This window comes from Stenella coeruleoalba (genome assembly GCF_951394435.1).
Source record: "Stenella coeruleoalba genome assembly, chromosome: 9".
In the NCBI taxonomy this organism is placed as follows: Eukaryota; Metazoa; Chordata; class Mammalia; order Artiodactyla; family Delphinidae; genus Stenella; species Stenella coeruleoalba.
Window position 1 is genome coordinate 26,412,462 of NC_137155.1, and position 26,640 is coordinate 26,439,101.

Below are 26,640 nucleotides of genomic sequence, written 5' to 3' on the forward strand. Positions count from 1 at the left end.
TGATTTCTCAGGACAGTTCTATCAAGGAGGGACAATTGTTATCATTCCCATTTTCCAGATAAGAAAACAGGGATAAATAGCTTACTCCATGGGACACACATCAACTAAAGGTTGGAGTTACGATTTGAATGAAGCTAGTAATGCTTCATGGTTATTAACAAATAACGAACAGTTATCCAAGAAGACACCAGAAGCCGCTAAGTATTCTGGTGAATTCCAGGGGTAGAGGTACAGGAGTGTCACATTGTGGTTATTGTCAAACATATTTTCATAGGGGCTACTTGTCTCTTTTTACAATGCACCTGCATCATATAGCTATTCGTCTGGTAAAATGTCTATAAATTACTTATTATTGCTTCTCAACAGGGTTGAAAAGTATTTAATACAATAATTAATTACAATGCTAAATGTTTTAGGGGCCTTATGCAACCAAACTATACGTGTAAATATATTTCAATTTGGCATACACATGCACACATATACTCTATTAAATAAATGTGTTTACGACAAAATAAATTTTTAACTATATGGCCACTTCCCATGTAAATAATGTGATTCAGATGTGATAAATTAATAATGAATGCCACTCTCTTCAACAATATTAGTTTCGGTGATTCAGGCTTCTGTGGCTAGAGCCGACAGACTGTGCCATCTGGTGTACAGAGTGGGTGCTGCCATGAACAGTGAGACAACAAACTCATGAATCCAGAAATCCATAGTCTCAGAATTCAATTAATTTTACTCATTACATTTACGTGATGAGATCAAACGTCATGAAAGAATGTTAAGTGTTGGGTTTTTTGGGGGTTTTTTTTCAGATAAGAACTGGAAGGTTTTAGCTGTCTTTAACAATAGAGGCATTGGTAATAACCTGTAGCCATGATATTAGGTATTAACCCCCCTTTTCCTTCTTCCCTTCTCCCCATCTCGCACCACACACATGCATGTATGGTATCACCTCAAAACCTTGTCCACTGATGAGGCATTACAATTATTTGTTCAAGTGATTGTCCCGAAACATACCAAATGAAACGTTAAAAACAGTAGTAATAAACAGAAAGAACATGTGGTCTTCTTAAGAGGAAAATCATAGAGACAGGTCCACTCTCACCACTTTTATTCAACATAGTTTTGGAAGTCCTACCTAATGGCAATCAGAGAAGAAAAAGAAATAAAAGGAATCCAAATTGGAAAAGAAGTAAAACTGTCACTGTTTGCAGATGACCTGATACTATACATAGAACATTCTAAAGATGCTACCAGAAAACTACCAGAGCTCATAAATTAATTTGGTAAATTTGCAGGATACAAAATTAATACACAGAAATCTCTTGCATTCCTATACACTAACAACAAAAGATCAGAAAGAGAAATTAAGGAAACAATCCCATTTACCATCACATCAAAAAGAATAAAGTATCTAGGAATAAACCTACTTAAGGAGGCAAAAGACCTGTACTCTGAAAACTATAAGATGCTGATGAAAGAAATCACAGATGACACAAACAGATGGAAAGATATACCATGTTCTTGGATTGGAAGAATCAATATTGTCATAATGATACATTGATTATTAAGCTATATTTGGACTCGATAGATAATGACCAACTTCAGCATCATGAAATATTCTCCTATTTTTCTCTCCAATCTTGATCCTAACTTAAACAAAAAATAATTGTCTAGAACAATGCAGACACTTGTCTGTTCCCTATCCCCCAATTTTCACCTCAAAATGCACACACAGTCTGCCTTACACTCTGAAAGCAAACTGTGTAGTCCCTCATTTCCTGGGAAATAAAGCAACGTTTAACAGACAGGGCATCAATACATTTTCTTTTTAAATACAGAAAATCTCTGCCGTTCTTTCAAGACCCTATAAAGTTATAACACATCATTCTATCAGAATAGGCTTTTCCCTTTTATTGCAGCAAGGGTGTCAGTCTCTAGAATGCCTCTATAAAAACATTGGGTTAGGGGATATTTAATAAAATACCTAAGTTCTGCAGATAGGATGAGAGCAATTGTTGGTAGAAAACAACAGGGCACAAAATAAGAGTGGGGATGAGGGTCAGGAAGAGAAGATAGAAAAGGAAGAAGGGAAGTAAGGTGAAAATGAAGGAGTAAATGCTCCCATTTCCCAAGCTGGCCTCGGTGTAGCTGACTGTGCGGTACCCTAGTTTAAGGAAGCTGCCCCACGCTCTGCCCTGTGTAATAAAGCTGAGCCACACTTAGAATATCTGCTCTTAGGAACTCCTCTGCTTTTTTAGTTTTTAAGGTTCTTTTTTTTTCCTGCAGAAATACCTTTCTCCATGTTCTCTATGTGGCAAACTCTCACTAATCCTTTGAATCACAGCTCAGGTTTGGGAGTTATGCAACTCCCATTCGATGCCCTAAAGCACATGCATGTAACGGGTCCCCATGCCAGTTACAGTCGCATCACTTGGGAGCTTGCTAAAATATAAATGATTCAGATATACTAAATTAAAATCACATTGGACAAGATCTTCAGATTTGTATGTACATTAGAGTTTAAGAAACGTTTGTGGGCTTCCCTGGTGGCGCAGTGGATGAGAGTCCGCCTGCCGAGGCAGGGGACACGGGTTTGTGCCCCGGTCTGGGAAGATCCCACCTGCCGCGGAGCCGCTGGGCCAGTGAGCCATGGCCGCTGAGCCTGCGCGTCCGGAGCCTGTGCTGCGCAACGGGAGAGGCCACATCAGTGAGAGGCCTGCGTACATCAAAAAAAAAAAAAAAGAAAAGAAACATTTGTATTATGTTTTAAAAATTTATGTACATAGAATCCCTTCCATTTTACTGTGAGCAACTTTTGGTAAAATATTGTGATTTATTTATATTTGAATCAAATTCTCCCATCATTATATTTGTTCAATAAATATTTTACAAATAAAACAATATGACTAGTATGTAGCTAAGAAAAATTACTCTAAAGAATTCTAAATTTCAAATGCTGATCGAGAATTATTACCAATAGATACTTAATGAGTATATCTTACTACTTACAATTTTCAAAGCAACTAGTAGTAACATCATTTTTCTAACATTGCTAATCAACTAAGACTTGTATTAATCCTGATACGTTTATTTAACTGGGAGAATAAAATTATTCCTTTGACTTTTCCAGGATAGACATTTTTAAAAATGAGGACTCTTTGGTAAGATTACACCTTAGTCATAATTAGGATGACTGTCTCATAGCCTTCCTCTCTATAGCCAGGAGACAGCACTAAGAAAACCGTACTTCAGCAATTGTCTACTGTCTTGTTCTCTTAGGTCTGAGAAAGCATACTAAGCTCAGTTCAGAAAAAATAAATTACCAACTTTATTGTAAAGAAGCAGCTTGTAAATTATCAGAAAGTTAGAAAATCTATTTTCTCCCTTCTCATGGATTAAAATCATATTGTCTCTAAAAATTAGTATTTAATTTTCTTTTGGAAAAGATGTGTGTGCATTTGTGTGTGTGTGTGTGTGTGTGTGTTTGGTCCAACGACTATGCTCTGGACGGTTGAAATAATAAACAGATGTGCCTACACCTCCCATTGAAAGAGAAATCTTTAAATAAACCTGCTTTGGAAGGACTAAGCCCTTACTGGACTTTATGGTGAGATTAACAGCAGCCACATGCCCTAGACCTTGACATTCCAAGTTTCTAACATGATTTTGCAAGTTTTGCTGCAAACCAGCTCTTGTGCTACTTTTAAAGGAATGTCTCAGAAATGAGGAAGTGCACTACTGGTGAAATGAAGTACAGAAGGATGGGCATAGGGTAAGATGAACCTTTTGGATAGAAAGGTTTTAAACAATGGGTGGAGTGCAGAATGCTAGAGGCCAGGAAAATGTTTGAAGTTTACTTCTTTAAAAAATTGAAAGTTTAGAAATTGTAGTTTATATCATGTTTTGTAATCACACATCAATTTTTGTGGCCCATAAAATAAAAATATGGGACATATTTGATCTATTTTTAAAATATACTTCTAAAAGTACGGAATAAAATTTTGTAAATAAAATTAATCCATACAAAACAAGGTAGAGTCACCTCTAAACTTTGATTCACATTATCTCTTGGTGTAATAAATAGCAAAGGAATTCACAGAAATAAGTGTGCCAAGCTCAGTAATTGACTGTGTTCATCCATATATCTGATGAATTTGCACATTATATAAATAACATTTTACTTTACTTGTGTGAACTCTGCGCTGATATCTAGCATCCCCACCATCCCCTTGCAGTTTGAAAATTTTCAGTCTTCCATCATAGTTGTCAAATATTTGGCTAAGCATGACAGCATCAATGAATTCTCTTTATGCTCTGTTATTCTCTGCCTTTTTCACTTTTCACTTGGAAGAAACAAGCGCAGGTGTAGAAATAGACTCACAAAATTTCTAATAACTGTCAGCACATAATTAAATGGTCCAAATGTTAATGCCTGAGATTGCTGGTGAGTAAACTCAAATATTGTTTCCATTAAAAACAAATGTGAACATTTAGCATTTTGAGATACAGTAAATAACAGAAAAATAATTAAAATATCTGAATTGTGGCCTTATTAAAATAATATTTGCTCAGCATCGTTAATTATTAGAGAAATGCAAATCAAAAGTACAATGAGTGTCACCTCATACTGTTCAGAATGGTCATCATCAAAAAATCTACAAACAATAAATGCTGGAGAGGGTGTAGAGAAAAGGGAACCCTCCTGCACTGTTGGTGGGAATGTAAATTGGTGCAACCACTATGGAGAACAGTATGAAGGTTCCTTAAAAACTAAAAATAGAACTATCATATGATCCAGCAATCCCACTCCTGGGCATATATCTGGAGAAAATCACACTTCAAAATGATATATGCACCCCAATGTTCATTGCAGCACTATTTACAACAGCCAGGACATGGAAGCAACCTAAACGTCCATTGATAGAGGAATGGATAAAGAAGATGTGGTGCATATATAAAATGGAATATTACTCAGCCATAAGAAAGAACAAAATAATATAATGCCATTTGCAGCGACATGGATGGACCTAGAGATTGTCATAATGAGTGAAGTAAGTCAGACAGAGAAAGACAAATATCATATGATATCACTTATATGTGGAATATTAAAAAAATGGTACAAATGAACCTATTTACAAAACAGAAATAGTCACAGATGTAGAAAAATTACTTACGGTTACCAAGGGGGAAAGGAGAGGAGGGATAAATTGGGAGATTGGGATTGACATATACACACTACTGTATATAAAATAGATAACTAATAAGAACCCACTACACTATAGCACAGGGAACTCTATTCAATACTCTGTAATGACCTAGATGGGAAAAGAACCTAAAAAAGAAAAAAAAAATCCTCTCAGGAAAGATCTAACACATTTCTCTCAGAAAAGCTGTAATACAATTGATTTTAATGATATTGTAAATGATATTTACAGTTGTTTGTTGCTAGTATATAGAAACATTGACCATGTATTGCATGCTCTTTCTAAATTCACTTATTAACACTAATATTTTATAGAGTCTTTTGAATTTTCTAGACATACTTATGTCACCTGTGATAAAATAATTTTACTTTTTTTTCTCCAGTATTTATAGCTTTAAGTACCTTCTCTTTAATTCTCTTCTCTTCTCATTGGCAAGGACTTTCAGTACAAAATTGAAAAGAAGTAGTGAGAGTGGATATCCTTATCTTTTTTTCCAGACTGAAAGAGAAAGCATTATATAGTTCACCTTTTAGGATGATAGCTATAGATTTTTTGGTAGATATCCTTTATGAGATGAAGAAAGATCCCTTCAATTTCTAGTTTTTTTGAGAATGTTTATAATTAATGGTTGTTGAATTTTATTAAGTGCTTTTTCTGGAGATGATCTTATCATTCTTCGTCCTTATTATTAACATAATAAGTTATATTGATTGCCTGGGAAATGATAATTAATTTCAAATTCATGAAAAAACTCCTACTTAAAACATGGTGCTATATATACATGTATGTGTGTGTGTATAAAGATAGGATCATAAGTATTTTGTCTGTGGTTTTATATCTAAGTACATTGGAAATGTTATAATTTTCCATTCTTGCAATGGTCATACCACATATGACCATAATTACATTATGATTATGCTGGTTTCAAAAAAATTAACCGGGAAGTATTTCTTCCTTTTCTATTTTCTAGTATAGTTTGTATAAAAGTTACATCATTTATTCATTTAATGTTTTGAGAAGTTTAGTTGTGAAGACATCTGGGCCTGGAGTTTTCTTTTGGGGAAGGTTTCAAGTTATGATTTCAATTTCTTTTAAATTATCTTCTAGATTGCAATTTTTATATTCTATCCTCAAGCCCAACTAAAGTTAAGAATAATAGCATAGAGTAGGTGTTGAGAGGTGAAACTCAGGTAAACATAAAAACTCAGGGCATGTGGGAAGGGTATCACTTCATATATAAGTTCAACTTATTGATGTCAGAAAATATGGGGTGATATGGGGGACTCATGTTCCAGTTACAATGAACATGAATTATACTTATGATTTTAAAAACAGTACATTTTACTAAGAAATGGAAAATGTTATGAAATGTCAACAAATTTTAGAAGTTTGAGGAAATTACTGATATGCTTTTCCAGATTGTTTTTATATTTAAATGTAATGATTTAAATTCACCTGTGCTAAAAACTATCAGTTGTCAATATGCTTTCCTCCCTCTCTGCCCCCCCACACAAACAACCTACATATTTCAGAAAGCTTAATCAATTTCTTTGCATTTGGTTTTAATTATGTCCCCTGATTGGCCCTTCCATGTCTGAAAATCAAGGATTTTCCTTTTGAAATAATTTAAACAATTTGTTTTATATTAAGTACATCTACCATAAGTTTGCTTGCTTTGAAAGCAGTCATGCCTTTCTAATTTGAACTGGCCTGAGAGAGACAGAGAGAGAGAGAGAGAAAAGCATACTTACTTATTCTTTATTTATTGAGTCCAGAATTTTTACCAGGGTCATCCATGAAACAGTTCCATATGCTACTGCACAAAATAATACATTTTTATTAAATGACCTAGTTTCCTTGGTGATGTGATATTAACTATCATTTTCCTAAAGCATGGCAAAGAATAAAAAATTGAGTAATTATTTGTATTGGTATCCCTTTCCCAAACATACAATTAAGCCTTAAGAAAGTTATTTTTCCACTTTGTGTATTGCTTACTATAGAAAATAGATTTAAAATGCTTTCTCTTGACTTCATTTATTTAACAATTTTTTTTATTAAGCACCTACTATATATTATATGCTGAGTTTTGTGATGTAATGAGGATTGGTAAACGTCTAATTACTCTCTTGGGCTAAAATAATGCTAGGTGTTTATTTTTACACAACATGATTTAGCATACAACTCATCAGTTTTAAGTAAAGAATCCTAAATTATGTATTTCACATGTTAATCTATAAAAAGCCATAGGAGAATAATGTGCTAAATATTATTTTTGTCAGACAGAATTTTTTATGACATAATTGCATCTAAGTATTTCATTAAGCATCTGATTAAAACATGAGGCAGATTTGTTTTTAATTTAATGTTCATTGGGTAGTATATTTCACAAAGAACTTTTAATACAAATAGATTCATCATCTCAGTTGAGCAGATAACCTTTTGCATTTTGCTTAAAGATCTTAGCCTAGTTTTAACTATAACTTCATCCTTAGAAAATATTAATAAGTTATTATCAAGTTTTAAAACATCATTTAAAAGTTTAATATGGTTTTTGTACTTCAGAATCAGTATTCTATCCACTAAATTGTAAGTTACTTTTATAATGGGGATATATCTCATTCTCCTTGGAACCCCTGACACCAAGAAAAGGTTAGACATTCAATAAATATTAATTGAAGGAGTCAAAAATGTAATATACTTTCTTTTCTTTGTCATTAATTTGGAAATTAATGACAAAAAAATCATAATTTTGTAATGTCACCAATTAAAATTTATTCAATGGTGGAAAAAAACCTTGTAATGGGACATATTTAAAATAAACCAAAGAACTTGGATGCATCTGTACTTAATTTCAGTGTAACCTTTCCCTATTGTGAATACTGAAAATCTATTACCTTATCTTCTACTTTACTGTTGTCTTTTTGATCAGAAGCTGAGACTCCTTCCAGATTTTAGCTACTGAACAAGGGGACCTCGTTTAGAGACCATCTCATCAGAAAGTTAGTTCCAGAGAGTCAAATCTCCCCTAAGTTTGTCCCTTCATGACAAAACAATTTACGTAAAGCAAGACTTTTCCATTTCTCACTTCTCCTTACTTAAATCTAAACCAAGTTTAACCATCTTCTAATTAGAAAATGGAGACTGATACTTACTTTCATTTTGTTCTAGTTAAGGCAATTTTAATTTCAAGGATTCATGAGTCACTTAAACAAAGACTGAGTAGGGGGTTGTTATGTAAGAAACCAGGACTCAAGAGACTTTGAGGAATGGACATAGGTAGAGACTGGTCTTACAGAACCTGGAACGCTGTCAGAAATTGAACTTCACCTATGTCTCTCAGAGTTTTCAGGTCTCCAGTTTCTGCCTCTCCCTGCTTATTTGCTATACTTTCCTGTTTCTGTCAGTAGAATGGCTTCCTCTGCTTATTTATCACCCTTAAATGACTCTAAGCTCGCAGACTTTATCCCAAAATATATCATTTGGCTGGCATCCATGATTGGTTGATTACATTCTGTGTTTTTAAAATTCTTAAGAGAAATAATCTGATTGGCTCAATTCAGCCTATGAGTCCCTCCTCCACCTGTGAATTTTGTGTCTATCCTAATGTGACCAGTAATGTTCAGGTCTATGGATTTATGTGATATCAGGACAGCCAAATCCAGAAACTCTACATGGGATAAATGCTCTGCAATGGGCTGTGAATGAGGCAGGCAAATATACCTACATGATTGGTACAATACTGAGTCAATTTAAAGAAAGCAGTTGCCAGTGTTCACTGCATGGTGGAACGTGAGGCTGTTTCCTTTCTTCTGTTTTTATTTTATTGCTCTCTGTTTAGAAGCTTTTCGAGGTAAGCTAACTTAGCACAACATTCAAATGGTTTTGAAATGATTATTTCTGTGTCACTTGTCTGCCTAGACTGCTTCTTTTTCCTCACTCGTCTTTTTTCTCCATTTTCAAATGCCCACAACCTGCATGATGATGACATGAAAATAATTGAGAAATAATTATAAAAACAGATTTTTAAATGTAATATTTCTAAAGACTTTGTTTATATCTTTTCCTTGCTCTCATCCCCCAAATGGTGACAATGACACATAAACGGAGGCAGTATAGCATGGTGGCCAACAGTACAGGCTCTGGAGTTAGAGACTATTTAGTTTCTTATTCTAGCTCCATCTCATTCAAGCATTATCATCTTGCACCAGCTGCTTAACCCATGTAAATTGCTTAATACATATAGTTTACAACATATATTAGGCACAAAGTAGATGCTTAATAAATATCGACTATTACTATGACTACCACTATTAGTACTAGTGTTCATTACTACCATAACTGTTATTATACTACTACTACCAGTAGTAATAAATTATCTTTAAAGTTTATTAGTTCCTTAGAGTTTGCAAATTAAACATATTCAATCACAGTTTTGTGACTTTTCTATGAAGAAGAATATGTACAATTTTAACTGAGCCTTGTCAATAACTTTCTGTAAACTTTATCTTTACTGAATATTTGTCCATTGGGAAAATGCTATGTGCTAAATTGAGATGCACTCAACAACTTTTGCTCTGTTCATCACATGAAATTTGTCATTTTGGGGGCTATATCACTGCATGTACCATACAAATACTCCCTTCTAATGCTTCGTTCTAATCTTTTTTTTTTTTTTTGTGGTACGCGGGCCTCTCTCTGTTGTGGCCTCTTCCGTTGCAGAGCACAGGCTCCGGACGCGCAGGCTCAGCGGCCATAGCTCGTGGGCCTAGCCGCTCCGCGGCATGTGGGATCTTCCCGGACCGGGGCACGAACCCATGTCCCCTGCATCGGCAGGCGGACTCTCAACCACTGCGCCACCAGGGAAGCCCCGCTTCATTCTAATCTTGATTGACATTTTAGAATACATCAAGGTTTTTAAGGGAGTGGATTAAATTATCTAGCTTTTACTTTTCTACAACTTTCATTTTTATATAAATTATATTGTTTTCAATTGTCTTACAAAAGAATAAAAAGTAATTGAATATATAACATTCAATTTGAGTGAAAATTGTATTCTTTTATTGGTTAAATGTTTTACTGTAGCCTAGGAAATGAAGCTTCTTGATGGGTAAACTTCCAACATGAATTCTGCTATCAGAGGTCTATGTGGATTATGGGTTCTACATTTTTGATTGTACCCATCATATTCTTAGGGAAAAGAAAGTACAAATGAAGTGCGGATATTGGACAATGTTTAAAAGAAAGCACACATCGATTTCTTTATAAAACCCGGGTGAAATATCATTAGAATAGTAGACATGAGCAAAATATGAATCAAGCATGCACATAAATTATAAATGCTGAACAATCTTTTCCATTGAGATAATTCATATTGTGGCAACCTTGATTTGCCTAAAATTTAGGTTTCATGTAAATGTTTACATCACAAGTGCAAATCAAGGGAAAGATCTTTTTTAGATTAGTGTTACATTTGAGGATACACGACAGCTCAACTGCTGCAAAAGAACACTTTCTGGTGCCTCCAATCTTACTTCCAAGAATGGCATTCTTTATGCCTGTTCACTAAACTCTTTCCAGGAAGGGCTCTTTGAGCATGGCAGCTGGGTTAGAGCCGTCATGACATTTAAATTCTTTAGCTAGTCATCCTTGGGAGGAGGATTATGAAACAGATGTACGGGAAACCTTATATTTACATGTGACATTAGTAATTCAAGTGGAGGTGATAGAGATTAGACTTTTCTTTCACCTTTATAAAAGCCTGTTATGTAACTGAAACAATTATACATTGCTCCGATAGATAAGATAAAATTCACCAGTTATAAATATTTGAATATTTCAAAATAATTGAAAACAAATAGCTGTTTTCTTTTACTCCAGCTAAATTATCTTTGTTTTTCTCTCTTCTTTTTGCTTCTCTGGTCAGTAAGGTTTGTATTATGAATTAAGTGTTTTTGACCAAAAAAAAAGCCACCCCAAAACCCAACTGTTTTTGTTGTTTCTGTTTTCACAGCAGAAATAATGTTTTTTGTTGCAAGTGAGTGATTGTAGAAACTAAGCAGTTAATCGTTTTGATATCCCTGGTTCATTATAAATTTGATACTCTGGCAGAGTGTGCTCTTTATAATACTTTAAAGGAAAATGATAGTTACGTAAATCTACTATACTCTGTAAAAGTAAAATTAAATAGAATGGAATGAAACTATACTTACATGGCACTCAACTTATTTACAAAAAAGGGAGACTATCATATTTGCATTTGCACTGCCACACCTGACAGAAAGCACATTTCAGATACATCTTTAGGACGGTAAGTACCAGAGCCTACTATTGGTTAGGAGTTGTCTTTTAATTGGAGGCTCAGAGGACAAGAAACATGGCTAAGAGAAAGGGTATAAGGGCTATTTTCAGAAAATGGGAATCAAGTTATTAACTTGATTACTCATTCAATGTGTCTTTGCAAAGCACCGTGCTAAGTTCTACTGGATATAGAGGGAGTAAAAAAAGCAAGTAAAACAGTACGCCTTCCTTTAAGTCATTTGAATTATAGAAAAGAGAACACTCATTTGCATGATTAATGTAAAGGACTGTACTGAGATGAGTTATGAGAAACACTTTGAGTAATGAGTTAAACTGAAAACTGGCCGCCTGAGTCCCACGTTGCTGCAGTATGAGCTGCTCTGAAATTTCATGTCAGTAGCAAGTCTAGAAAGACTGCCAGATGGTGGGGTAACTTCAATTCCATCCCTGGGTCAAAGTGGTGACCAGATGTAACAGATCTGAAAGAAGGCATTTAAGCCAGATGGAAAGGGATTTTTAAACACACACACACACACACACACACACACACACATATAACACTTTTACTCTGGGTGTTTCAGGGAGTCTAGAATTCTGGTGTGTCTTTAGTAAGCCATGACCATTGTGTCTATTTTCCAAGTAGAGTCTTTAAAAATTAAAGGGATTAATATTAAGAGGGCTACTAGTTGCATACTTATGTTAACAAAAATCATAGAACTCCATTTATTTTTAAAACACTGTAACATACTAGCTTGATTATTAATCGAGTCAGTGACAGTCAGTCTTGATGTGTCAGCACCAATGACCTTGAATCAAACTCCTCATTATAGTATAAAAACATCCAGAAGATTTTTCTCCCAAATCCCCATCCCCTTTTGAGGCACTTGCTCCTTGACCTCTCAGTCTCCTGTGTGGACTTCCCTCTCTAGTTCTCACGTCCCATCCATAAATAGCCTTCTCCCTGCTAGTCATGCAAACCAGTACCTTCTGTGATAACCTTCCTCTGAAGCATGTGGTCTGAATATCTGAACAGCCCTCTGGAAATAAAACAGTGACCTCTTAAATCACTGAAAACACACATACTTTTAATTCATTACTGGGCTCATAAGAAAACTAGGAAATTTTTAGGGACAAATGAAATAAAACAATCAACAAAAACAACAATAATAAAAATAATAAAAAGAAAATGAAAAAGAAAATAGAAACCAAAATGAATAAATGTTCAAATAAGAGTTTACATCCATAGATCTGCAGTAAAGGAATTTTTATCAGATATACTTAAGGAAGAGGAAAAAGGACCTGAGAGGCAAAAAGGAATAATGGGCAAAGAAACAAGTAAATCCATAAGTAAACTGAAATATATATTGTCTATATAATAACAGTATAGTCTAATTATATATTTAATAAGATATACAAATAATATTCTATATAACAGTAACATATAAATCAGTAAAGGAGAGATCAGAATTAGAGTGTTCTAAGTACCTTGTATTATTTGGTAGGGACTTGAGATATTGAATCACTTTAGAAAACTGTTAAGTTAAATATATGGGATAAAATTTCAAAGTATTTCTAGTCAAAGGGAAATTAAAAGGAAGAAACAATCAGTATGCCAAAAAAGTAAAATACAAGAAAAATGGAAACAGAAAAGTGACACATTAAGAATGGTAAATAATGGTGGTAGAAATAAAGTAAAATAAAAATGGTAGAAATGAGTCCAAATGTGTCAGTTATCACAGTAGATGTAACAGGCTAAGCTTGACAGAAGATAGAGGTTATCAGATAGAATAATGAAGTAAAATCCATCTGTGTGTATAATACCTGTATAAGAATAGTATGGGAGATGCAGAAACATATTCAGTGGCAAAACTATGAAGTAATTAGTCAATGTCAGAGTATAGGACATTCCAAGGACAGCTGTCCACAAGCCAGCGCCATGAAAATGGTAGTGAAGTTGCAGTGGGAGCGATCAGGTTGAGAGTGAAATCTATTTATGTGTGTCCTGAGACACGTACAACTAAATTCAATAATTGTACCTTGTTTCAATCATGATTTAGATAAACCAACTGTAAAGAGACACAGTTTAGGCAATAAGGGGAAATTTGAACAGGAGAATAATGGTAAAGTCAGTTTGAGTTGGATAAGTTAAGTTTTGAGGCCTGCACTTCAGACGGTTCAAGGGATGGTTGAGAAATGCAGTTTATGCATTTAGGGTACAAGTATTGCAAAGTTACAGTCTGCATTTTCAGTGAAAGACAAAGGGATCATAACCCACAAGGTTAACTATTTCATGTAATTGGCGTGTACATCTGAAACATTTTATATGTTTCTTTGACTCTGTGTTGTTGGCTTAATTCTATATGGGTTCTGAATCAATGTAATATAGTACATTTCTTTAATATTAAAATGTATAATCTAGTTTACTACTACATAAAAATCAACTATCCCAATATATTTCCTCCAGTATAGAGTTATTTTAATGTCATAAAATACAAACAGAAAGGCTTGATTTTATAAAACTCCACCACCAACACATTGTGTCCTTAAGGGCTCCCTCCTTACCCACAGATTAAATCACCAACATTCGTTACAGCTTTCCTCCCATCCCTTGTTCTGGGTGTGTTTCCAGGCTGGATTCCAGGATCCAGCACACTCTTCCTACGTATCACTAAACCTTAAATCTGCTTCGTGACTTTTCCTTTGGGTTTAACATTTAACATGTTGAGAACACATTTATGTCTCCACATGACACTCCACCTTCATTACTCTTTGTGTTTGCATCATGCAAAACTCAACCCCAATTATAGCTACCATAATGCTCTGGTCTCAGGTTCCCTGACCAGATAGGACCCAGATGTTTACTCATCCAGTGAAAGAGACTGTGCATCTATCTTGGAAGAACGGAATTCTAAGTCTATTCTATACTATGATAAGTCCTTCCAGCCAGATTATTACAACGCTCATATATCATGTCCAGATGGTCAAATATGTGCGATGTGTGATTAAACAAAATTGATATTGACCATGCAAGGGAACATACAAGTGAATACTGGGTTTTTGCTATATCTGTGATATGAATCAAGTCTCTTTATCTTTCTGGGCCTTTTTTTTTTTTTTTCTTACTTATTTATAAAGTTTGTTAATACTAGGCTTTTTCTAAGATTCCTGCCTATTGTATCTTGCTTCTGTATCTTTCTTCACGATGCGTCCTATGTCTGGAAGCTTTTCCTGAGTGGTCAGTACTGTCAAACTGACAACCACATTTGTGTTCCAGTAGCACCTATGTTATGACTCTTTTACAATGACTACAACATTGTCATTGTTTTGTCTCTTACTGAACTGAAAGCCTCTGATTCATCTTTATTTTCTCCGTGTTCATCATGGTGTCAACACCTAACGTGTGTTCATTAAATATTTATTGCAAGTATGAATGGGTGAATGCCTAAAAAATTATAAAGAATATATTTTTAAAATTTGTATCATTATGTTTGTATCATCATGTAGTATAGTTTTTTTGGGTTTTTTTAACCGTGCTGTCTTGACCCAGTTTTGAAGCCCTGATTTGAGGTCGATCAATTTTTTTTCTTGAGCAGCTAATCAAGTTCGTATCCAACTGACCACGTCCTTTACTGGGCTCTCACACTCCAAGCCACAGTGCATCAGCCCTAATCACTCCAAGGCTAGGTAAGAGACTGGAGACAGCCTCTAGGCCTAGGATCCCACAAAATCATTCAGGTTAGCCGATCTTCAGGGAACCTGAGAAATCTTGCTAACCCCACCCTGCTAGCCATACCTAAGCTGCCTCTTACAGCTCCAGTTTGCTGTAACTCTTCCCCTGGGTACAACCCCCTGTTGGCCTTACCTGGAAGCCTTCTCTAGTTTGGAGCTGTAAGTAACCAAAAATTCTGCCTTCCATCTTTCCAAGTGTTAGTGCGTTGTGATATCCTGCCACCAGAAGAATCTTTAAGTCTTATAAAGCACATGACGACCCTTACCTAAAAGCTATGTGCATCACATAAAAACAATTCAATTAACATTTACATTCAGGACTCTAGATAAGAAGTGCTCCTTAGCATTTGGGAACAAAAAAATTCATAATCAAAAACCTTGAAATAACTGCCCTGAAGTGGACAAAGAAAATGCTGCCAACTATTATTTTTTGCTAGCTTTCAAACCCCTGAAAAGAAGAAGTTATGCCTTATTCCCCGCTTATACGCCTCACATATACCTAGGTGCATAATAGGAACATAAAGACAATTACCAACAGATTGAGCTCAGGACAAATCATAAACCTTCTTTCTTAGATTGGCCTTTCCAAGGAAATAATTCTTAGTCTTATATTTTTTCTGTGTGAACAATATAGTAGAATCTACTTATATTAATTTAACGTGGTCTTAATAGACTAAATAACATAGATTAAATAGATCAAATAACAGAAAATATACCTACAATCAAATTCAGACATAAATAGTATGTTATTTTAAACTAAGCTGGCTGCAACGAGTGTTCTTTTTTTGCAGTTTCCAGGATCTGCTGAATTTACTGTATAGGTTGTATTGTCCTTACATTTTGGCAGAAACATAAGAGAAAACATATTTTCCTCACTGCCCCTCACACCCTTTGATTGGAAGGTTCCACTACTCTATTTGTACATTTTCCAATATACTTCTTATAGCATCCATATGCTAGCTTTTTATGCCTATTAATGCTTTCTTTACTCTGGGCACCCTTCCAAACACACTACTTTGAAATATGGAACTCCTTATTTAGTTATATAGCCAATATCTAAAAGCCTCAACTAAGAAAAGATTTCCACCAGAATTTCTGAAGGTACTGCTAAGATCAATCAAGGCAGCCACTCAATGAGTGTGGAAAAGAATCTTACAACAGCTCAGGAAACCACCTCATAAAGCCTCTACCGAGGAGAACACAACAGAAGACAGAGACTACAAACCACCAGAAGGGAAAACTGTAGCCAAACTCCACAGCAACAGATGGAGAAGAAATGCTATTGATTGAATGCACGGGACAGCTCTACACCCCACTGTAGCCCTCTGAAACACAGGGATGGAATAGAAACGTAGACTTCCTTCTCTAAGATATGGAAGATAACCCATAGATTATTCAGACACTTTTGCTCAAGAAAGGCTCATGGCTAAGAGGAACTTGTATATAAGCTTTCGGAAAAAGTATAGACATGAAGCAAAAATACACTTTGGATGGGGATAAGTGATGCTGCTTCTTTTCCAGATGTCTGCCTATTTTCCCTGCCAGAAATTTTAAAGATTTGTATAAAAGTTTCCTTAAAATGCTTACCAACGCTGTGTGAAAGAAAGAGCAAGGCACATAATGACTTCATCTCAGAGTGAATCGTAATGAACAAGATACTGCATCATTAGGAAATATGAGTCTAGAGAAAGCAGAGACCAGGGCTCTCTGGACAATGGCAAAGCCTCTGCTCACAGGAGTAGAGGCTTTTGATCCAATTGTAAGTTTTCTCCTTTGTAATGATGACGTTCCATCTCCAGCATTCAGGAGGTAAACATTTTAAAGTAACTGGTTATGTCACTTGAAAATCAAATCCCAGAGATGCTGGCTGGAAGCCAAAGAGTTACTCCCAGATGCACAAGAAAGTGGTTGCAGCATATAATTAGGTTAATGCTGGACTACACTCTGCTTTTAATGAGTTGGCAACTCCAGTGACTGCTGTGCGTTAAGTAGGTTGGTGCCTGGGAGGAAAATATACCTTATGGGACTTAGCAGGAGACAAGCCCCAGAAAGCAATTGACGGGCTGGGATTTCACAAACCTTTCAAATAATGGAATCATAGAACAGAAAGGTCATCTGTTTGGGTTCCTGACACTACACGGGTTTTAAGTTTGAAAGATAAAATCCAGTCTACATTTTCATTTAGGTCTCCAAAAAAGGAGGCTCCGTCTTCTTCTCTGGCAAATGTTTTAAGGTATATCAAAAAGTTCTTCCATATGACTCCTCAAAATCTCTTTGTTGTAGTTAAGCCCCAGTAAATTTCTTTCTCATAACATCCTTTCATATACACACGTATGATTCCTACATATTAACTCAAAATATCCGTATGTCTCTTTCATGTAGAGTCACTTTCTATGTCTGAAACTGTTAATTATTTTTCAGTGGTTCAAAATCGATCATAATTCCCTAAATTCCAAATTCTGACAACATGGAAAGTATTACCATGGTTCTTGGATTTCCTGTTAAAGTTCTGGTCACTTGTAATAAACAACAAATTCTGGTTTATCTGACACTTTTGTTAATTGAAAGATACCATGAGGGGCATGAAATACACATATTACTCAACGCTAAATGATTAAGTTACTTAAAATCAAATTTGGCTGAAAGTGAGAATAAAAAAATTAACTTACAGAAGGAGTTTCTGCTATATAAGAAGAAATGCTGATTTTTTAAATGTAAAGGAATACAACATTATTATTTAATTTTATTATTAAACCTATAGAAACATAGTTTCTAAAGTTCTCCATTATACTTCAAGAACATAAATTTTTCAAAAATTTAAACTTCTATAATTGCCTGAGTCATATGCTAATACTAAAATATTAAACAGGCAATCACTTTCAAACAGTACATTTAATAATATCGCTAAGATTTTTTTGCACTGTAGAATGTAATTCAGGGAAATGTTTTTCAGTAGCATGTTTTCCAGAAGGAATTTTAAACCAAGGAGTCATACTTGAGAAAAATCTCAAGAATATACTGACTTGAAATGCTGAAAATGGTTGGACAAGCTATAGTAATCATTTGACCAGTTTTTGTCTAATATATTAGCCTTCACAGACAGAAAAGTAAAAGGAATCTTCCTCTTAAATCTTTCTTATACTTTTATCATTCTCAAATTTTGATGAGGAAGAACAAAGTAAGCTATGGGTGCATACTTTTGCACTTTTTTTGTTTCTTCAAATGTTACATTCTTTAACATGTTGAGATCCAAGTTGATTTATCAAAGGTTTTATGGATATGAGTTTGGATTTTTTCTTCCTACTGAATTTTTATGTCTATGTTGGCATTGTGCTTTCAATTTATCATCATGGGAAGAATAACCAAATAGGTTTAGGGTTTTTTTTCTTGAAATGATAATGGCCTAAATTAAATGAAGTAACTAAAAATTAAATACTATTATTAAAAAATTAAATACTGTTTGTTTGATGTGATGTTAAAATACAAACAATTCTATAATGATTAAAACAACTGTATAATTTCTATAGTTTTGTTTTTTATATTATTTGTATGTCATAAAAATCCATTACCTTAAAAGGATATATTTTTCCTCAAATGACCTAGTTAACGCATTCAGTCTTTAAGTATTTCTGTGACTTCTTATCTATTTGAAACTTTTTATTACTTTTGTTTATGCATGTGAATATCTTTCACAATCATCAATTGTTGTAGACTTTTCCTTAAACAAAGATAATGTGCACTTCTGTATGTGTGTGTATTCAGAAAAATATTGATATCTTGAAATGAGATATTCTTAGAGAAATTCTAGCCACATTTTAATAGACCAACCAGGGGCTACATACTTGGTCTGTAGTGCAAAGAGTGAAAAAACAGATTTCACTTATTTTCTAGAGTAGTCCAAGCATGCCAACTATAGTGACCTTGTCTGACTGGTTTGGTTTGGTTTTCTTTTTACCTTCCTTCCTCCCTCCCTTTCTCCCTCCTTTCCTTCCCTCCTCTCTTCCTTCCTTCCTGTGGCCCTTGTCCCAGGAGACAGGGAGGACGAGTTACAGCCCCTCAAACACTGCTCAGATTTGAGCCAGTTTACAGACCCAGAACCTCTTGAACGAAGGGGAGGTCAGGTCCCCTTGAGGAAGAATCTGGCTACACTGCCAAAATTTATACTGTTAGTCTTTTACCCAGCTTTCCAAAAAGGGAACTGCAGAATTTTCCACCTTGACTGGCACCGGGGAAAAAGAAATAAGCAGATTTGGGGGGATTTCTGGACATTGGCTCTGAATTGACACTAATCCTAGGAGACCCCAAAAGTTACTATGTCTCACCAATAGAAGTAGGGACTTACGGAGGTTAGGTGATCAATGGAGATTTAACTTGGGTCTGTCTCAAGGTGCTTCAGTGGGTCTGCAAACCCACTGTTTACTCATTTCTCCAGTTCTGGAATAGACATACTCAGAAACTAGCAGAATCCCCATGTTGGTTCCCTAACCTGTGGAGTAAGGGCTATTAGGATAGGAAAGGCCAGGTGGAAGCCACTAGAATTGCCCTACCTAGGAAAATAGTAAGCCAAAAGCAATACCACGTTCATGGAGGGATTGCAGAGATTAGTGCCATCATCAGGGACTTGATGGAAGCAGGGGAGGTGATTCCTACCACATCCCCATTCAACTCACCTATCTGGCTTTTGCAGAAAATGTATCTTGTTAGAATGACAGTGGATTATCATACGTTTAATCAGGTGTTGACACCAGTTGCAAATCTATCAGATTTTATTTCATTGCTTGAGCAAATTAACACATCCCCCGGTATGTGGTAGGCAGCTGTTGACTAAGCAAATGCTTTTTTCTCTATGTCTACTGGTATAGACCACCCTTGCTTTCAGCTGGCAAGGCCAGCAAAATACCCTCACTGTCCTACCTCAGGAGTGTATCAACTCTCCAGCCCGATGTTATAATTTAGTCCACATTAGGGATCTTGATTGCCTTTCCCTTCCACAAGAAATCACATTAATTACATTGATGATATTATACTGATCGGACTTTGTGAGCAAGAAATAGCAACTACTCTAGACTTATTGGTAAGACATTTGTGTGTCAGAGGGTGGGAAATAAATTAAACAAAAAATTAGTGGCCTCTACTTCAGTGAAATTTCCAGGGGTCCAGCGGTATGAGGCATGTCAAGATATCCCTTCTGAGTTAAAGGATAAATTGCTGCATCTGGCTCCTCCTGCAACCAAAAGGAGGCACAATGCCTAGTGGGCCTCTGCACTTGGAGGCAACATATTCCTCGTTTACATGTGCGACTCTGACCCATTTACTGAGTAACACAAAAGCTGCTAGTTTTGAGTAGAGCCCAATATGAGAGAAGCTCTGTAACAAGTCCAGGCTGTTGTGCAAGCTGTTCTGTCATTTGGGCCAGATCCAGTGGCTCCTGAAGTGTCAGAGGCAGGCATGCTGTTTGGAACCTTTAACAGGGCCCTATCGGTGAACCACAGCAAAGACCCTGAAGATTTTGGAGCAATGCCCTGCCCTTCTTGTGGATAACTATTCTTCTATCGGAAACTACTTTTGGCTTGCTATTAGGCCTTAGAAGAGATCAAGCTACCATGTGACCTGAGCTTCCCATGATGAACTGGCCATGTCTGACTCCCCAAGCTATAAAGGTGGGTGTGCACAGCAGTGGCACTCCATCATCAAATGGAAGTGTTATATGTAAGACTGGGTTGTAAGAACACAACTTAGTTACATAAGAAAGTGGCCCAGATGCCCATGGTTCCCGCTCCTGCTATATTACTTTTTCTCTCCCAGTCTGCATCTGTGTCACCATGGGGAGTCCCCTATGATCACTAGACTGAGGAAGAGAAACCTCAGTCTTGGTTTACATCTTGTTCTGGGAGATAATGTAGACATCACCCCAAAGTGTAAATCTGTAGCACTACAGTGCTTTCTGGGACATCCCTGAAGGGCAATGATAAATGGAAATCCATGCAGTGAGCAGAACTTTTTTTTTTTTTTTTTTGCGGTATGCGGGCCTCTCACTGCTGTGGCCTCTCCCGTTGCGGAGCACAGGCTCCGGACGCGCAGGCTCAGCGGCCATGGCTCACGGGCCCAGCTGCTCTGCGGCATGTGGGATCTTCCCGGACCGGGGCATGAACCCGCGTCCCCTGCATCGGCAGGCGGACTCTCAACCACTGCGCCACCAGGGAAGCCCCGTGAGCAGAACTTTAAGCACTGCACTTGCTTACTTAGTTGGTTTGGAAGGAAAAATGGCCAGATGTGTGAGTGTATACCAACTCATGGCTGTGGCCAGGGAACTGGCTGAATGGGGAGGGACTTGAGAGTAGTACGACTGGAAAATTAGTGATAAGGAAGTTTGAGGAAAAGGTCTGTGGACAGACCTTTCTGAATGGACAGAAAATATGAAGATATTTGAGTCCCACGTAAGGAGGATTTTAATAATGAAGTGGATCTGATGACCCAGTTTGTGGATATTAATCAGCTTCCTTTCTGAGCCACTCCTGTCATTCCCCGATGGGCTCATGAACAAAGTAGTGAGGGTGGCAAGGAGAGAGGTTATACATGGGCTCAACGGCATGGACTTCTACTCACCAAGGCCAATCTGGCTACTGCCACTGCAAACTGCCCCGTCTGCCAAAAACAGAGATCAACACTGGCCCCAATATGGCACTGTTCCTCAGGGTCATTGGACTGCTACCTCGTGATAGATTGATAACACTGGACTGCTAATCATCATGGAAAGGATAGCATTTTGTTCTCACTGGAAGCCACACTTCTGTGGATATGAATTTGCCTTCTTTGCATGAAATGCTTCTTCCAAAACTACCATCCATGGATTTATGAAATGTCTTATCCACCGTATAGTATTCCACATGGCATTGCTTCTGATCAAGGAACTTACGTCACTGCAAATTAAGCGCAACAGTAGAGCCTATGTTTGTGGAATCCATTGGGCTTACCACGTTCCCCATCATCCTGAAGCAGCTGACTTAACGGAACAGTGGAATAGCCTTTTGAAGATTCAATTACGGTGCCAGATAGGTGGCAGTATCTTTCAGGACTGGTCTGGATGTACCACAGTTGATTTATCCATCACCTACTGAAAGACATCTTGGTTGCTTCAAAGTTTTGGCAATTAAAAACATTCATGAGCAGGTTTTTGTATCAATATAGTTCTCAATGCCTTTGGGTAAATACCAAGGAACAGGATTGCTGGGCCACATGGTAAGATTTACCTGGAGATAAATCTCACAATATTGTGGCGGCCCCTCATGACTAGGTCCCGCAGAATTTTTAACTCTCAGACTTGTCTACATGAGCCTTCAGCAATTCATCAGTTAGAGTTCAGGTTTTCATGCCCGGGCACTGGTTTCTGTTGCAGTTTCTGTTGCAGAGACTCACAAGTCCCTGATCTAGTGATGAGCTGAGACTCCCTGCATTTGCCTGTCTCTTCAATCTTGGAGGCAGCAGTTTGCCCTGTGTCCTGCTCTTTCTTCTGGATCCATGTAGAGCTGGTGATTTTTTTAGTCTGCTCAGCTTTTCACTTGTTAGGATAAAGTGGTGACTTCCAAGCTCCTTATATGTAGAAACAGAAATATTCATTTTTTTTTGAAATACTGAAAAAAGAGTTTCAGTTATACATTTTGAGGCAAAATGTGTTTGCCTTCAGTGGTCAAGATGAAAATTGATGCTCTACAAAAAATGAAAACTTTATATGAAGTATTGAGTTAGAGTTGAATATGGTTCATTTTTGTATGAGCACTTGGAAAGCATTAAAGTGAAAAACATGTAACTAATCTAAAAAATTCTTAAGATTAATAGAAATAATGAAAGCGTATATAATACTGGTCCAAATAAATAAACCAGAAACCAATTATTACTCATAGCTGTAGATTTTGCATCATGTAATAAATACTAATCATTGATAATTACTGTGTCCTACTGCTACAAGGGAAAACCCTCTGCACGATTTTTTTGACCATTAGATCACCAGAAAAGTAGCCTGATTGTAACCTACCTATGAATAATATTCATAGTCTGTTATATGACAATGTTACTTTTAAGAGCTGCAAGCATTCCATAAAAACATCACTAAATGCACAGAATATGTGCCATGAGCAGCTCCTAACCTTGATGTCATTAAAGAAGAAAGCTATTGCCATAGTACCAGAAATATTGCTTTGGTATTTTTCCACAATTACAAGTTTTCTCTTTGGTTTATCTTAAACACATTTGACAACTTGGATTTTTGTGTAAAGAGAAAGTCTGCTCCTTATTATAAAGTTGTAAATGTATTTTTGAAGATTTGAGAGTTAAACCAGCACATAAACGATATGCAAAAAATGTATTTAAAGGTTGATAAAACTGAAGTGTGCTATTTTAATTGCAATTTGGAAAGATGGTTTGGAATGCTTAATTAAACAAGAGAGAAATTACAGATTCTTGACTTGGATATATTTGAAGTGTACCTTCTTTTGTCACTTTAAAATGTATTTATTAAAACCTGAGAGAAAATTCAGATAAAATGAAATATAAAACAAAATGATAGGGATGCACAACATCAATAGAAGTCATTCTGATATTTAGAAGAGAATTATAACAAAAAATTTTAGATCAACAGTAAAAGCAGTAATGTAAGAGGAAGAGTGTAAGTAATGAATAGGCTCCTTGATGATCAAGTTATTGAAGAGAAATGAATCATATGGACACATTTGAAAACACCTTTGATGAAAATAATATAAAACCTATAATACACTACTATAACGAGGATAGACTCCTGCAATATTATGGCTTATGTGGGAAGAAACTTCATAGGTTTTTTTCCCCCCAATTTGACAACAATCTTAAAACTTACATGATATTAAGTGATAACAAGTTGTGAGGCTGAAATAGTCCCAACAGAAGTATATTTTCTATTATCTCTATAGTAAATCCTATTAGAAATTATTGTTCAATTAAGAGGTAATCAAAATATATTCAGCCAAAAATGTAAGAAAAAAGTGTTATTAAACATGTGTCAGACAATTAAAACCTGCACAACAAAACTTGCTAGACTTTCTTGCTAAGGTGGATTTAGACAATAGGATTGCTTTAGATTACTTATTGGCTGACCAAGAAGGAGTCTCTGCTGTAGAGAATAACTTTTGCTGTACCTGGCGCAAAACCTCTGGTATTGTATTAAATACAAGAAGTTAACAAACAAGGCACTTGGCTAACACAGGTTACTTCCCCTTCAGGTACATGCTTTGACTTATTTGATACTGACTGGTTTGGTTCATGGTGGCCCTGGCTACAGAGTATACTTCAATCTCCTGGTGTTATCCTTCTAATAGTCACCATTGGAGTCTCCCTGGTGTGCTATGCTTGCTCAAAGGTCTTAAGTGCTTCTTCACAGACATCAACGTTAGCTCAGATGGTCTCACTGTTCTTAGAGAAACAGAAACGAGATGAACCAAAAGATAAACAGCAAAAATAGTTCCTCCAGATCTGACCTCATAACCTGAGAGTTTCACAATGAGACAGGAACAGCTTAACTATGATGGTGACTGAGAGTAGGGTTGATACCAAATTGTTGGCCAATCTCTCATGTATGAAAGGATGAGCAAACAGGGGGAATTGTTAAATTAGCTAAACAAGGAGGCCACCAGACTGAGGTGGCTCTAATTCCATGATGGCTTGTGTAAGCAAACCAAAATCTAAGCGTGTAAATGCCTCAAGGTTACAAAATCAAAATACTCAGGAAAACCAATCACAAACAGCCATCTAGGCATTGTACTCTAGCCAGTCAATAATTTCCTTTCTTTGCTTCCACTTTCTCTTTCTAACTTGTTCCCTTGGCTCCAGAGGTTTAACCACCTCTGGTTTGGTGCTGCCTGGTTCAAATCAATTTTCACTCAAACTCTTAAAATTTAAAAAAAAAGTGTGTCTGACAGTCAATTAATAAAACCAAAGTTTACTGGATTTTATAATGTTTGTATTATTGCAGCTTTAAAAACTAACTTATTTGTTGTGATTTCTTTCTGATTCTAAATATTGATTTTCTAAATTATTTTATTTTATTTTATTTTATTTATTTATTTATTTATTTTCGGTACACGGGCCTCTCACTGTTGTGGCCTCTCCCATTGCGGAGCACAGGCTCCGGACGCTCAGGCTCAGCGGCCATGGCTCACGGGCCCAGCCGCTCCACGTCATGTGGGATCTTCCCGGACCGGGGCACGAACCCGTGTCCCCTGCATCGGCAGGCGGACTCTCGACCACTGCGCCACCAGGGAAGCCCTAAGTCCCTAAATTCTAAGGGGAAAAAATGGATTTTAAAAATGTGATGCCCATATGCATTCTATTCCAATGTTTTTGCACTCATATTACTTTGCCAGGTCTTGTATTTCACACTTTCTTTTATCTTCAGCTGTAAGAATGTTTGTTATGAATTATTTATTTACTTGAGCTAACACCAGAATTCTGTGCTTTATTGAATGTTTTATAAACTAGAAAATTTGGAGTTGCCTAGCATCCTCTGCAAATCATTAAAAAAAAAAAGATGCTCCCATTCAGAGCAGATGGGAAAAGAGCAACATTTACGAAGAAATGTGCATGATGTTGGGCAAAACATGCTCCAAAAATAAAAAGAATATCAATTACTCTTTCGATGTTACAAGAAACTTCTTCCCCCATGCATTTTCATGGATTCATCAGTCATTTACTTATTTATTAACAGCTATCAGTCCTGGATCAGGCACCGGGCTGAGCACTGAGATTACATTTGTGAGAAGACATACAATTAGGTCTTGCTACCTTAACCTTGATGAAAGAATACCAAGCTGGTAGGATTCAATCTACATCTAGCCTAAAGACATCCTAAAACAGAGTGTTTTGTTCTTATTAGTTTTCTTAAGATTTTAATTTTCTACATCAGTTTTAGTTTAACAGCAATATTGAGAGAAAGGTAGGTATATATTTCCCATATATCCCTGACCCAAAACACACATAGCCTCTCCCATTTTTACATCCTCCACCAAGGTGGTACATTTGTTGCAATTGATGTACCTATACTGATACATCATTATCACCTGAAGTCCACAGTTTACACGAGAATTGACTGTTGGGGCTGTACATTCTATGGGTTTGGACAAATATACAATTTCATATATCCATAGTATCATATTGCATAGTTTCACTGCCCTAAAAATCCTGTGTACTCCACTTTTGCATCCCTCCTCTCCACCCCCCAACCCCTGGAAATCACTGTTCTTTTTACTGTCTCAGTAGTTTTGCCTTTTCCAGAATGTCATATATTTGGAATCACACAGTATGTAGCTTTTCCAGATTGGCTTCTTTCACTTACTATTAGTATTTAAGCTTCTTCCGTGTATTTTCAGGGCTT

General features: G+C 36.3%; 1 protein-coding gene across 6 annotated transcripts in view; it reads right to left on the minus strand.

Moving 5' to 3' along the window:
- Nucleotides 1-2,567: 2,567 nt before the first annotated feature.
- Nucleotides 2,568-26,640, minus strand: part of SEMA3A (semaphorin 3A) — an 859,827-nt gene continuing 835,754 nt past the window's right edge. For all 6 annotated transcript variants that reach the window (XR_013829775.1, XR_013829776.1, XR_013829777.1 and 3 more), the window contains 3 exons: nucleotides 6,965-7,026; nucleotides 5,615-5,711; nucleotides 2,568-2,725 (listed from right to left, as the gene is read on the minus strand). The gene's annotated coding sequence lies outside the window, so the exon portion shown is untranslated. The remainder of the gene's footprint in view (nucleotides 2,726-5,614; nucleotides 5,712-6,964; nucleotides 7,027-26,640) is intronic.